The sequence below is a fragment of the Elephas maximus genome, chromosome X (genome assembly GCF_024166365.1).
Source record: "Elephas maximus indicus isolate mEleMax1 chromosome X, mEleMax1 primary haplotype, whole genome shotgun sequence".
Taxonomy (NCBI): Eukaryota; Metazoa; Chordata; class Mammalia; order Proboscidea; family Elephantidae; genus Elephas; species Elephas maximus.
Window position 1 is genome coordinate 81,341,806 of NC_064846.1, and position 15,778 is coordinate 81,357,583.

The 15,778-nt window shown below is 37.0% G+C and overlaps 1 protein-coding gene across 1 annotated transcript in view; it reads left to right on the forward strand.

The window, feature by feature from the left end:
- The first annotated feature begins 780 nt into the window (after positions 1-780).
- Positions 781-15,778, forward strand: part of HDX (highly divergent homeobox) — a 166,582-nt gene continuing 151,584 nt past the window's right edge. The window contains exon 1 of the mRNA XM_049872844.1: positions 781-896. The gene's annotated coding sequence lies outside the window, so the exon portion shown is untranslated. The remainder of the gene's footprint in view (positions 897-15,778) is intronic.

A 15,778-nucleotide genomic window follows, 5' to 3' on the forward strand; every position in this document is an offset into this window, starting at 1 on the left:
TGATCACTCAAGTAACTTCTGGCAGAAGAGGAATTGAAGTTAGGCGCAAGGGATTTTAATTGCTTGTCTCAGTCGCTAGAGTCAGCCAATCACATATAACAGTACACTCGCTCTTACTAACAAATTTCAAAGGCTAAAGAAAAGGTGCCTTCTTGATTTTGATAGCACTGAATATATCTCTGTCAAGTTGAACACCGACCACAAAAGAGTATTGTTATTTTTTAATGCAGTCACTTGATCTTGGTAGTATGCGACAATTCTGCTGGAAGACCAGGCAGCACCGCTCAAGCGGTTAGTATATAGCTACTGTGGTAACAGTGAAGGAAGCCCTGGTGGCAGGGGTTAAGCGCTTCGATGGTAACTGAAAGGTCGGCAGTTCAAAACCAACAGCCCCTCAACGTGAGAAAGATGTGGCAGGCTGCTTCCATAAAGATTACAGCCTTGGAAAGCCTATGGGGCAGTTCTACTGTGTCCTAGAGTCGCTATGAGTCGGAATCAACTGGACGGCAACGGGTTTGGTTTGGTTTGGACTCACAGAGATGCTGGACATTCAGAGCTACTGGGGAGGGGGGAGCGCTTCAGAGATGCCTGGCCATAGATTCAGCTGATCTGTACAGGGAGTAGGCAGCCCCACTGCAAGCAGCCATCTCTGTTCCCCCTCCCCACTCTTGGGTTCTGGGCAGAGGCCAGGGACTGTCCGGAGCTGATCTCGGGCTCCCATTGGCCGCTGTCTTTTGTGACGTCACGATCATGATGAGAATTGATGATCGGACACGCTGATTTCATTGTCTGAGGCGGCAGTGGAGACCCACGAAAAATCTCGCTGAATCCGCCTGACCCAGCACTGGCCGGATCTAGGATCTTCTGATCCCTCCCGTGACCGCACCACCCCCGAGGTAAGCACCCAACGTGGGTGGGTGTGAAGGGCGAAGGCGGGAGGGCAAGGCACCCGGCTACTGCTGTGCCCAGTGGAGGGCCCGTAGGTCCAGCTGCTTAAAGAGGCAGCCAACAAACTGGTGTGGCTTCTGGGGAGCCAACTGACTATATATATACCCTTTGGGCAAAAGCTGGCGGCAGCATGATGTTATAATGAGATGAAGACAGGGAGACAGTGTTACAAGAGAGCAAGGGGCCTCGCTCTCTGAAAGGGCGACGTTTGGGTTTCTCTTCTAGCCCCCTAGTAGAAGAAGGTGGCGCCTCTACCTCTGAAGAAAGGAGGGGAATGAATTCTACCACTTCTAGATTTCACTGGACAGTAGATTTCTCAGAGCCCTAACCAAACGCAAGGAGGGCGCAGCGCCTGCGCATTACTATCTTGTGAGAGGTGGGGCTCCTGGCGAGGGGAATGGACTAGGAGTTTGCGCAGGCGCCTTTTCACTTTCGTCGGAGGGAGATGGGCTTAGCGCTGTCAAGGCAGAGTGCGGGAAGGATTGGGGCATTGACCTGGTATTGGTTCAAGCGCCAGTGGATGGGGAGGAGTCTGCCAGTTACTTTGAATCTGGCCCACTGAGCATACCCAGCCCAGCCCCAAAATGGGCCACATAAATTTGAGAAGGTAGATTCTTAATCTACAGATACCAAGTTTGGAATAATGGAGAGAAATTTTGTGGAATAGAAATTATTGAGATGAGGAACTCTTTGGAGGAAAAAAAAAAACCCCTAATTATTCAAATGGATTCAACTTCAAGGGGCTCTAATTTTAGGTGTCATTCAGTTATTTTGAACCTTCAACTCTGAAGAGATTCTAGAATTTGACTTTGGCGGTTCTAGCAGATTTTAGCAGAGACAGAGGAAGAAGGACTTAATGGTACCAAACCTGAACCAGGAACTGAAGCTGTATAAGACATCGTTCCAAGAAGAAAAAAAGAACAAAAAGAAAATTTCTCACTGAGTCTACACAGTGGATCTCCCGTGAATCTGTTCAGAATTGTAGACTCAGTGAGAAATTTTCTTTCTGTTCTTTTTTCTTCTTGGAACGATGTCTTATACAGCTTCAGTTCCTGGTTCGGGTTTGGTACCATTAAGTCCTTCTTCAGGTTTGGTACCATTAAGTCCTTCTTCCTGTGTCTCTGCTAGAACCGCCAAAGTCAAATTCTGTTTTGAGGGACCCTGTCCATCTCCCCCTCACTGGAGGGGCTATATTATTCAGCAATAGTCAGAACAAACTGCCTGTCTGTTGTCAATGGAAAAAAATAGTGTTGTTAATTCTGCTCCAGTGTCTGATTATAGGAGCCCTGGTCGCGCAGTGGTTAAGACCCCGGCTGCTGGCCAAAGGGTCGGCAGTTCGAGCACCAGCTGCTCCTTGGAAACTCTACGGGGCAGTTCTACTCTGCTCGCTGTGAGTTGGAATCGAGTCGACCATAACGGGCTTTTTTTTTTTTTTTGTCTGATTATTGACCCCAACTATTCACAGAGGGATCTGGATTTTTCTTCATTTCCCCTAATTAAGAGATTATCAAGTCTTGGTGAAATTTCCTTTGAAAGCTCTCTCATATCATCCTTCCCTTTTTCTACAATCTAAACTCTCATCACTTCCTACCCAGTCACTATAGGAGCCTTCTAACCAACCTTCATCTATGCCGCATATCCCCTGACCTTAGCTATAACTTCTAATGCATTCTGGATAATAACGGTCCGTGAATATATTTTTTATCAAGTAATTTCCCTTCACCAAAACCTTCTTGGATTCCTATTTTCTATTGTTTCAAGACCAATTCCACCTGGATTTCAAAGAGCTTCTTAATCTGCCTCATTCTTCCACAGAAACCTTATTTTACCCTATTCTTTGGTGCACAACTCTCTTTAATGTCTCAGCAATCTACCTCTGGAACTTTGCTCTTTGCACCACTGCCACTCCCTTCACCAAGGATGCCCTCCCTCTACTTATTCAAATACTTATTTTGGAAGCTCGTCTAAAGTTGCACCTCTCCATAAGTCCTTTCTAACACTAACCCAACCATTATTGAGTTTCATTTTTGGAACTCCTACAGCAGTGCTTCTTTTTGTCATTTATAGCCTGATTTATGTTGTCTTCTTATTTGTTCTTTGTGTCAGACAATTTTAAAACCTCAGCTGAATTTTAAATACGTCCTTAATGGTTGTGATCATGCCATTTTCTTTTTTAATCCCCTGCCCACAGCTTCTGGTTGACTAACTGAAATAGGTATAGCCATGTATGTTATTTTTTTCCCCTAGAAGACAATTTCCTGGGAAATGAACAAATATTGCTATGGAGAAAACTGTATATATGTGAAAATTATTCATCACTGTCAGGCAAGAGACCTTTTCCAAACCAAAAAACCCGTTGCCATTGAGTCGATTCTGATCCATAGTGACCCTGTAGGACAGAGTAGAACTGCCCCTGGGGTTTCCAAGGCTGTAATCTTTATGGAAGCAGACTGCCACATCTTTCTCCCTTGGAGCAAATGGTGAATTTGAATCACCGACCTTTCTGTTAATAGCTGAGTGCTTAACCACTGTGCGACCAGGACTCCTTAGAGACCCTCTAGTGAATGAAAAAACCTGAATATGTCAGAGAAAAGGCATCAGTGACTGAAAACGCCTGAATATGTCAGAGAAAAGGCATCATCGAGATCTCTTGGTAGTGGGTGGCCTCCAAATATATCCTCATAAATAAGGCCAAGGGAACATAATCCCAGCAGTGGTACTGCCTGTAATTTTTTCTGTTTTTGAAAAATACTAAGTTAGGGGATATTCCATTGTTCTGTACTTCTCTTTGATGACATTACACCGTGTATCTTCCTTTTAAAATCTACTGATTACTCACTTTTTTATTGCATTATATCTTGCAATTGCTGTCTTACATTGGCTATCACTGACAGTTTCCATATGTATATCTCTTGCATCAGAGCTAATCATTGCGATGGTTGCCATAATTGTCATTGTATATCCGTTGTCATTTTTGCTACCCCTTGGGCTTCAAATTGCATTTTCCACAGAGCTCAAGTTTTACTTGAAGGAAAGTGTGATCATGGTTTAATATAGAGACTTTTTACAGGTTTCACTTTGGCTGCTCTTTCACTTTGAGGCTCCTTCCCAATGTCATGTAAAGGTTTGAAATTCAGGGATATGGATATAAAGCAGTCCAGAAGGATATCATAACCTGTAAATTTGAAAATCACTGCCACAAATTATCACAAGTTAACTATGAATATTGTTTGTAATAATAGAAAATCCTTTCTCCTTGACCTTTTTTCTTATTACCTACATCTTGTGAATTCCCTCAAATGTTTTAACTTGTAGCATTGTAATTAATAAGACTTTCCTAGACATTTACATGCTAGGCCAAGACACAAAACTGTTAAAAGTTAGAAAACTGGATAGATTTGGTGCTTAGGAATACATTTCTCACTTTAGAGGGCTTAAAATAAAATAATGAAAAAAAAATTGAAGAGTTAGGCACGTGTGTTTTAAGGCTTATTTTACAATTCCCATCTGAATGAGTGGAAGGAATTTGATTTTCTCATTTAAGATGAAGAATTTGAGCTGGAAGGGACTTTCTAGCAATAAGCCAATCTTCTCATTTTACATATGAGGAAGCTGAAGCCTAGAGCATTAAAGTATCTTATCAACATTAATAAATGCTAATACTTATGAGACACTTAGCCTCAGGCATTGTGCTAAGAATTTTATACATTTTATCATATTTAAGTCTCACAACATCCCTATTAGATAGTATCTAGTGTTATTTCCCATTTTACAAATGAGAAATCAGAGGCTCAAAGCAGTTGATTTGCCCAGGGCCACACAGCTACTGAATGTCAAAGTCAGGATGAAAACCTAGGTCTGTTTTAATCACCAAGCAATGCTTAACTATTGTCATGCTATGAGTTTTTAGCAGAGCTTTGGCTAGGTTCTAAACCGCTGGATCCCAGCTCAATGTGTGTGTGTGTGTTATTCTACAGTGTTTTCCATGAACACCATACCACTTCCACAAAAGGAGTGATTTCTATACTTGGCCAAATGGTGTATACTTACATCCCTTTTTAGGTATTTTATGAAAACACACTCTCTTAGTCATGGTTGAAAAAGATGGCATTACATTTTGTATGAAACTTATTTAAAATATTTAATTAATTCTGCTTTTAAAATTGTACTGTGCTTCTAGAGGGAGTTATGTTTTTGTTTAGTGCAATCACCAACAGGATAAAAATATTCAAATTGTTGATTTGATTTTACAGTAGAGTCAGTTAAGAGTTATAATTGAAATTGGTGATGTGTTAATGTACTTTCATTGAGTATACTCCGTTGAGATATACTAGTTTGGAAGTAAAGGATGATAATTCTAGAGAGAGATAATTCTGCATAAAAAGGAGCCTGGAGAGGTTAGTATATTCAAGAGCTGTCACTGATAGCCTGGTACCTTTCCAGCTTGCATAAAATTTCATGCAATACATTGAAACTTGTCTCTGCAAATGGAGAATCATCTTGTGGCTAACTAATAGCAAAATTTCCTTGATTAAACCACAGATCTCGGTACATACATGGCAACTGTATAAATGAGATTACACCATGTCAACGAAATGCTACACTTTACATCTACCATCTGTAAAGAAATCTGTAGTAGCAACTGTCCTACCTTCTTGGTATCCTGTTGTTTTACAAGTGGACTTGTACAATTAGGTTGATTTTTTTATCATTTTTAAGCCTGTTATTTGTCAGAGTGGCAAAACTTTAGGTAAATATCTACTTAGCTTCTCTTCCCTTGGAATTGGGGACAATTCCTTTTAAGCTTCTTTTTTTTTATTATGGTGAAAATGTACATAAGAAAACATATGCCTTCTCAACAATTTCTACATACACAATTCAGTGACATTGATCATATTCTTCAAGTTGTGCACCCATTCTCACTGTTCTTTTCCAAATTATTCCAACACTATTAACATAAACGTAATGCCCCCTAAGCAAAAACTGTCCCTTTTCCTTTCCATTCCACCCCTGGTAACCACTAATAATCTTTGGTTTCTGTATACTTTCTTATTTTATATAAGTGAAATCATACAGTATTTGTCCTTTTGACTTACTTCACTCAGCATGATGTTTTTAAAGATTCATCAATATTGTGGCATGCATCAGGACTTCATTTCTCTTTATGGCCGAGCACTATTCCATTGTCTGTATATACCACGTTTTATTTATCCATTCATCTGTTGATGGACATTTTAGTTGTTTCCTCCTTCTGGCTATTGTGAAAAGTGCTGCAATAAACATTGGTGTACAGGCTTCTGTTTGCATTTCTTTTAAGATTCTTAAAACAACCATGCAAACATGTGACTCCTACATGCCCAAAGTAGGTGCTTTACTCACGTAGACAATAGTTTGTACATGGGTCTCAAATATTCCTCTGGATATTTCCTGAATTTAAAGCTCTTCTTTTCTTTAGTGTCCATGAGTTTCTTTCTGTTTTTCACTCTTCTGCATCTAATATGAACTGTTTAAGTAATAATACCTAACATTTATTGAGTACTTACTGTGTACCAGGTAGTGTGAGGTCTTTATATGTGTTGCATCATTGAATTCTCATAGAAACTCTATGAGGTAAATACTATTTTTATCTCTTTTGTGGATGAGGAAACCAGTGCCAGAAAAGTAAGGTAGCTTGCCTAAAGTCATACAGCTAGGAAGTACAGAGCCAGGACTTGAAGGCAAATGTCATTCTAGAGTCTGCACTCTTAATAACTAGGTTACCGGTTAGAGAGCTAAAGTGAGGCCCTGTATTTATTTAATTAAAAAAAAAAATACATGTGTGTGTGTGTGTTTGGATTTTTTCCCCCCGATATCTCTCTTTCTGAGCCTATAAGTATTTCAGCCCTGTTGAGAACAGGCCTATGGTGTTTTCCTTTTTCTCTCAGTGGAGATGAAAAATTTTTATAGAAAGGCTGAGGCTTAGAGGAAGAGAGATCATTGGGTTGATCTCCAATGGCTTCAGTGGCATGACCTGTATACTACTCTTTCCAACTATCAAGTATCAAGTGATGATGAAAGTATTTCTTTATTGAGTTTTACCAAAGGGTAGGTTATAACATTATGTAAGTTTTCTACTACTTAATGTATTGTTTTAATACTTCTTTATTTGGTTAGCTTGGTCTACCTATTGTGTGTTTTATGGATGCAATAGCTGTGCCACTTAGGAAAGTAATTATCTGAGATCCATTCCCTAAATAGCTTTGCCCTTTCATAGACCAAGCTTTTGTTACATTGAAATTGCCTTAACAGAGCAACAATTGGAAGAGATTCAGAGTACTGTAAAATGTGGAAGAAAAAATATATTCTGATTAGTGGAAAGTATTACATTAGGTATTAGAATGTTCAGCTTTGACTCATCCCCGCTACTCTATGACAACACAAACTTATTTTGAATATGCATATTAGTTATCAAAAATTACCACCCAGGTGTACACTGATGTTCATTGCAGCACTACTCACAATAGCCAAAAATTATGAACAACCTGAATGTCCATCAACAGTTTGAATAGATAAACAAAACATGGTATAGCCATACAATGGCCTATTTTTATTACTCAGCCATAAGGAGAAATGAATTCCTGATACATGCTAACAGCATGGATACAAGCTAACAACAACAACAATCTTGAAAACATACTGAGTGAAATAAGTCAGTCACAAAAGGACATATATTGTATGATCCCACTTACATGAAATAGGCAAGTATATAGAGGCCAAAGTTTATTAGTGATTACTAGGGGTAGAAATGACAAGGAGGGGGGTCATTGCTTAGGGAGCACTGAGTTTCTGTTAATTGTGGTGGAATAATTTGGAAAAGTGTGGTGTTTACACAACATGATGAACATAATGTCACTGAATTGTACATGCAAAAATTGTTGAACTGGCAATTTTTTATCATGTATATATTTACTACAATAAAAAATGAAAAAAATTACGTCAGGGGTTTTATTTAGAGCCTATCCCACCCACTCGCTTTTATCACCAATGAATGGTTAAAAGATGCTGAAGGTCAGTTTGAGGTTGTTTTGTTTTGTTTTTTCAACTAGTAGTACTTAATGTAGAGACATTTTCTTTTTAACTCAGTATTGGTTGTGATGTGAAACCAATAACTTTTCTGGTAGAGTTTATCTGTATCTATAAAATCATCCCTACTGAAAGTGTGTTCCATGGAGTGGCAGCCTTGGCATCATCTGGGAGCTTTTTAAGAATTGCAGAATCTCTGGCCTCACCACAGACCTTCTGAATCAGAACCTGCATGTGAACAAGATCCTCAGGTGATTCGTAGGTACATTGAAGTCTGAGAAGCACTGATGTAAAGTCAAATCTTACTTCCTATACCCCTTAGATATTTAAGAGCTGGTAGTCATAGAAAAACACTGAATTGCCTTTTCTTCTTTTTCATATGTCTAAAGAAATATGTAATCAAAGTATTCTCCACTGTATATTGTCTGGATAATACAGATAACATTTAATCCATTCTGAATTCAACATTGTCTCATTGAGAGCACAATTACACCTATCCAATGAGTAAAAAATTAAAATATCTGAGTAAATTCATTTATTTTGATGTTACTAATGGCCCTACCAATTTGCGATTGGCTGCTAACTGAAAGGTTGGTGGCCCGGCCCACCCAGAGGCCCCACAGAAGAAAAGGCCTGGTGACCTGCTTCTGTAAAGCTTGCAGCCAAAAAGAAAACCCCATGGATCAGCTCTGTTCTGTAACATATGGGGTCACCATGAGTTGGGGGCTGACTCAGTGTCAGCTAACAACAACAACGAATGGCCTTACCATTGAAGTGATATTTATTCTAATTTCTATACTTGGCTTGTCAACAGAATGTTGCAGAATAGTGTAGATATATTGAAGGTCATTGCCACCAACACTGTTCAAGGGAAACTCTATTTGTTTTCTGTTTGCTTCTGTAACAAATTACCACGAACTTAGTGGTTTAAAACAACAAAAATTTATTATCTTACAATTCTGAAAGTCAGAAATCTGAAATGAGTTTCACTGGGCTAAAAATCAGGGTGTCAGTTGGGATGCCTTCATTTTTGGAAGCTCTAGGGGAGAATCCATTTTATTGCTTTTTCCAGTTTCTAGAGGCTACCCACATTCTTTGGCTCGTTGTCCCCATCCATCCTCAAAGCCAGCAATGGCCAGTTAAATCTTTCTCACATTTCTTCACTCAGACACTAACATTTCTGCCTCTCTCTTCCGCATTTACAGACCCTTGTGATTACATTGGGCCCACCCAGATAATCTAAAATAATCTCCCTATTTTAAGGTTATTTGATTAGCAACCTTATTTCCATCTGCAACATTAATTCGCCTTTGTTATATACCCTAACATATTCACAGTTTCTGGGGATTAAGATGTAGACATCTTGGGAGTCATTATTCTTCTCCCTACAGCAGGAATTGGTAGGCTTTTTGGCAATAAAATAAGTCAGCCTCCAATCTTTTTATTGAAATAATCAGTCAGAAATGCCCTGTAGTTGATATCTAAGATTATCATCCACAAGGCATTTGTTTAGTAAATTTGTGTTCTACACTATGGCAGGTGCTGAACAAAATGAAATGGACATTAAAGAGCTTAGGATATATTAGGTATTTCTAGTAAAACAAATTCTGAACCATATTACTTCACATCTCAGGTCCTCAGCTTATTCAGCTGTGAAATGAGGGATAGATATAATCTTCATAATAACTAAGAAAATTCTAGCTTAAAAATTCTATGATTCGTCTTCATTTTTAAGATGCTATTAATTAGATATATAGGAGCCCTGGTGGTGCAGTGGTTAGGTGCTCGGCTGCTAACCAAAATGTTGGCAGTTGGAACCCAACAGATGTAGCAGTCTGCTTCCGTAAAGATTTACAGCCTTGGGAACACTATGGGGCAGTTCTACTCTGTCCTACAGGGTCGCTGTGAGTTGAAATCGACTGTACGGCAACGGGTTTCATTTTGGTTTTATTAGTTAGATCTATACATTAATAAAAAGTATTACGTGTAAGCAAAGTCCTCAAAATGGTGTTAAGCTCTTCTTCAGGAAACAGTATCTTAATTATTACCACCCCTGCTGTTTATAGCCCACTTTCTAACCTTCTGCTTTAAAAAAAAAATCTGCCTTAAAGAGAAGTAATAAAGACATTATTGGGAATCACCTTTGTTCTTTTGGCTCCCTTGACCCCTTTGAAATTGGTTTTAGACTTATGTTCAGAACACAGTACATTAATTGTGTTATGTATGCAACATACACTTAAACTTAAATAAATGGGAAAATTGTCAAGTATCTGTGGTGACACATTTATATATCAGCAGCCCCTGAGAGTGGTGACTTGAAAGGAAAGGATTCTTGTTTTTCAGTACTTCCAGATAAGTTGGAGCAGTATGTGTTTTCACAACTCACAGGTGAAGCTGTAGATTGTAAGAAATTTTGATCATCTTTGAGCATGTGGTTATTATAGGTTACCTGAATTAAATATTAGCAGTAAAATAGCAATTGCTTAATATACTAATGATCAAACCCTGGGTAGTATATCCCATAGGTTCAGATCTAGTCTGATTGCCATCAAATAATATAATCAGGAAGAAGGACCCAGAAGCATGTTAGGTGTATAACAACTCTGTACAAGAGTCATTTGATCCAGCTGTTCGTTTCCAGGCACAACTACCCTTAACTCTTAATATATACTATACAAATATAATTCAGAAAACACTGAAAGAAAGCCTAGTCTAAGTGAAAGGTTATGACTTCAATCTTTTTAAAACAAATTTTAAACACCAGTCGTAATTCTGGCTAGGAGTGGGGTGGAAGGAGAGGTAGGGGAGGGTAAAATGGAGGTGTGTGGATGACAAATAAAGGTCAACAGAATGTATTAAGGATAACTTCTCACTAAAGTGAAGTCATAGGACATCTAGATTATATCAATATAATGAATAATTTATTAACAATCACTTTTCCAATGTGGGGCAATGGGAAATTTTATAGAACTTTTCTCAATAGTAATTTAAAATGCAAACTGTATTTTAAAGGTATTAATGTAGAATGTAAATGGCAAGATTGTGAAATTTTAGTACTCAATGCTTGTGGCAATGCCAAAATTTTTATTGACAGTGAAAGTTAGAAGTGATTTACTTGTACAGATTTCCAGGGAACTAGAAATGTAAAAGTAAACACAATTTAGTCAACACTTATGGTCTATATAGCTAAGGGAATGCTATATAGCACTGGTTGTTAGTTGGCATATATTCTGTATAGCTATTCGCAGTTGAGATTGTATGCAAGCAGAGTTAAATAAAACAGAAAATCAGTTACCCAGTTGAGACCCAGTTTATGCTTCTGTTGTCCAACTATTTGTCCAAAATTGATCTTTTTTATTATAATTATGTAATTATTATTATAATACAAGTTTTGATATTTGGATTTATGATAAGGTATTTGTAGTTTACAGGTTTTTTTAATATATTGAAAGTTGTAATAAATGCAGGTTTCATTAAGAGCTAATAAATTATTATTGTTGATAAATAATCTGAGATGCAGAATATCCATTGTGGTTGCCACAGTTAGAATCAACTTGATGGCAACTGGTTTTGGTGGTTTTAATGCTTTTTTGATTGCAAACATTAAGGTTTTTAGTATAGTAGATGTGTTTCTTTTAATATATTTATGTGGAGGATGTCTACAGAAAAATTGTCTTGCAATTTTCAGTCAAGTCACAATGAATATGTGTTCTTATGTAGCTGGCAATCATAAATATTAATTATGTAGAATGTTAAGTGTTTATTATGAGGTCAGTGTACAATTTATTTGTGCCCTGAGAAAGTATTAAAAGAAATTATAAAAGCTCTTTCTGTTTCATATTTCCATTTAAGTAATACTTGCCAATTATAATTCTTAAAGAGAAGAGATGCATACAATGCATTTTAGTAATCATAGCCCAGTAAACAAATAATGAATACCTTTTCCTAGTATTAGAGTAGACAAGATGTCTGTTACTAGACCTTAAGCTTAGAAGATGTGGAAATTTATTTTTCTTGCAATATCTCCAAATTCTGGCAAGTTAATTTTAGAATAAGCTGAATAGAGAGAAATGCTTTTTGTGAAGATGAGGATCATTAAATGTAAATGACAGAATAAAGTGACAGCTTCTGAGAACATATTCACAGTAGCAATTACTTTACACATGTTCAAATTTTATTAGGTTCAAAGTATAAATTCATTACTGTATATTTAATCAAGCTTTTACTACATAAAAGCTTAACAACTTAGCTTTTAATAGAATTCACTGAGCTTAATATGCTGCCCTTTTATTTTCAATATTTAATCTACATTAAAAAATTGTACAGAGGCATCCACATATATGGACATCACACCTATTTTTGTACTTAATTTTTGCATTTTCCAAAATTTTAAAAGATCGAACTCTCATCAGACAGACAAAGGTTACAGGACCAGCCTTCTTTTTGCATGGTAATATAATAATACACATTTCATTTATTTTAGATTTACATACAAATGGTATGGGGGTAGATTGATGTATGTTAAAAGAAATATTTCCAATAAGAATGACCAGTTAGTTATAGAATAATTAACTCTATTAACAATAGATTTTGCATTACATGTTATACTTTGCCAAGTATTTTAATAAAGATAAGTAATTATGTGAAGATGATTTGCTGTTGCTAGGTGCCATCAAATGGGTTCTGACTCATAGTGACCCTATGAACAACAGAACGAAACACCACCAAGTTCTGCACCATCCTCACAATCGTTGCTATGATTGTGCCTATCCTTGCAGCCACTGTTTCAATCCATCTCGTTGAAAGTCTTCCTCACTTTCACTGACCCTCTACTTAACCAAGAATGATGTACTTCTCCAGGAACTGATCCTTCCTGATAACATGCCCAAAGTACGTTAGACCAAGTCTCACCATCCTAGCTTCTAAGGAGCATTCTGGCTATACTTCTTCCAAGACAGATTTGCTTGCTCTTCTGGCAGTCCATGGTATAGTCAATATTCTTTGTTGACAGCATAATTCAAAGCCATCAATTCTTCTTTAGTCTTCCTTATTCATTTCCCAGCTTTCACATGCATATGAAGCAACTGAAGATGAGTAGGACAGATTTTATAGCCTCATTTTCCAGATGAGGAAACTGAGGCTGTAAAGGTTAATTATCTTGGATAAGCCCACAAGGCTAGCAAGTAGTGAAGCTTAATATGAACAGAAGTGTCCTGTCTCCCAAATAATGTTCTCACTCCTCCACTCCAAAAGGCTACCTGATTGTCTGCTTACAGCCATGATGGAGTAATAGGAATAGGGTTCACTCTCTCATCAACATATATATATTGTTGTTGTTAGGTGCAGTTGAATAAATTCTGACTCATAGAGACCCTATGTACAACAGAACGAAGCACTGCCTGGTCCTGCACCATCCTCATGATCATTGTTATGCTTGAGCCCATTGTTGCAGCCACTGTGCCAATCCATCTCATTGAAGGTCTTCCTCTTTTTTGCTGACCCTTTACTTTACTAAGCATGATGTCTTTCTCCAGGGGCTGATCCCTCCTGATAACATGTCCAAATTATGTGAGATGAAGTCTCACCATCCTTGCTTCTAAGCAGCATTCTGGTTGTACTTCTTCCAAGACATATTTGCTACTTCTTTTGGCAGTCTATGGTATATTCATATATACACCATACATGAAACAATGGATTTCAGACATTAGGCAAAAGACAACACTAGATTGTGGTTCCTGAGAGAAGGGAAATAAATAAGGTGACTGCACCACTCTGAGTGCCCCAACACTGTCTAAAAAGAGTTTATAGGCCACATTCCTTCCACATATGTTTGGAAGGAATCCAAACAGCTGGGGAGTATTTCTCAGTTGAGGAGACAAAGTTAAGGGAGGACAGGTGGCTAGAATTTGAGCAGCAAAAGTACTGGATAGGAGAAGGTGCATGGAAAGGTGAAAACTGCACAGAGAAAGCTCTGGATATCTGCAAAGAGGCCCCTAGAGTCTTTCTTTGAATACTGATCAGCTTAAGTGTATAAGGAAACTATTGAGGCCAGAAAAAGAATCACCAAAAAACGATAAAGCAAAACAATCTTTAGAATTCCACAGGGTTGGGAATAGTTCATGTTCCCACCAGCCAGACAGAAGAACCTCATAATTTATGAGACATTTAGTAAAGTCCTCAGAAGGATAGTGCCTCAGTAATAGGACCAAATAACCCTGGACTAAAAGCAGTTCGGGATTTGCCTAACAAAATTGAAAAGCAAACAGCAAAAGGATCAAAGTAGCTTAACTACAACCCAGAAGAAAGCCACAAAATATTTAAAGAATACAGAAATATCTAGCACCCAACAATGTAAAATTTGCAATATCTGTTATTAAATGAAAACTTACAAAAATAAATTTATCAAGCACGTAAAAAAAGAAAAAGCAAGTAAAGAAACCAAATGAAAATAACAGAGATTATAGAATTAGCAAAGAAGAATGTTAAACAACTATTATAACTATATTCCATATGTTCAACAAGGTAGAAGAAAGCAGATGATAAGGAATAAAATGGAATATTTTTTTAAAGTGCCAAATAGAAATTCAAGAGATGAAGTTATGATATACGAGATGGTAAATACATGGAATTGTTTTAGCAGCAATAGATTAGATGCTGCAGAAGAAAAATATGATGAACTTGAAGACATAGAAATGATCCAAAATGAAAGACAGAGAGAAAAAATACAAAAACTGATGTAGCAACAGTTAGCTATGGAACAATATCAAGCAACCTAACATACATATTTTTGGAGTCCCAGAAGTGAGAGTAGGAAGAAAAAATAATTTAAAATTAACCCCCCGGAAAATTTTCCAAACCCACATAGCCAAGAAGCTCAACAAACCCCCAAAAAAGAAACATAATGAAAATAACACCAAGGCATTTCATAAACTGTTGAAATACAGAGAAAAAAAGAAAAATTTAAAAATAGCCAGGGTGGGGGGGAAGACACATTACATACAGTGGACCAAACATATAGAAAACAATGCAACTCAGAATACAATGGAGCAGCACCTCTAACATACTGAAAGGAAAAAAAAAAATCTGTTAACCAAGAGCTCTATATCCAAAATGAAAGCAAAAGAAATTATTTCTCCCTGATACAACATCTGAAAAAATACATCATTAGCAGATGTACACTACAAAAGAATAGAAAAAGAATATAAGATTTTAATTTGGACCTGCTTAATGAAATGAAACACACTGGAAATAATAAATATGGGGGTAAATTGAAAATACTTTAATTTTTTTTAATCACTTTAAAAGTTAATTCACTGTTTAAATTAAAAATAATAATAATAATTTATCGGGAGTTTTGTACTATATGTAAAACTGAAATTTATGACAATGGCACAACATTCAATAGAAGAGAAATAGAAGTATACTATTGTAAGAATTTTATTATACATGAAATTGTATAATACCACGGAACTTTTCATGGTGATAAGTTAAAAATGTGTATCATGTCATTAATGCAACCATTATAAAATAAGAAGAGTGATGAGCCAACAAATAGAATAAATAAATAATATATAACCATAAAAAAAATTAATTCAGAAGGCAGAAACAATGGAACAAAGAACAGATGGAACAAACAGAAAAGCAAGATGGTAGATTTAAACCCAACCATTAAATACAGATTAAATACAGAATGGTCTAAAGATATCAATTAAAAAGCAGACATTGTCATACTGGGTTAATTAAAAAACAAACAAACAAAAAAAACCTG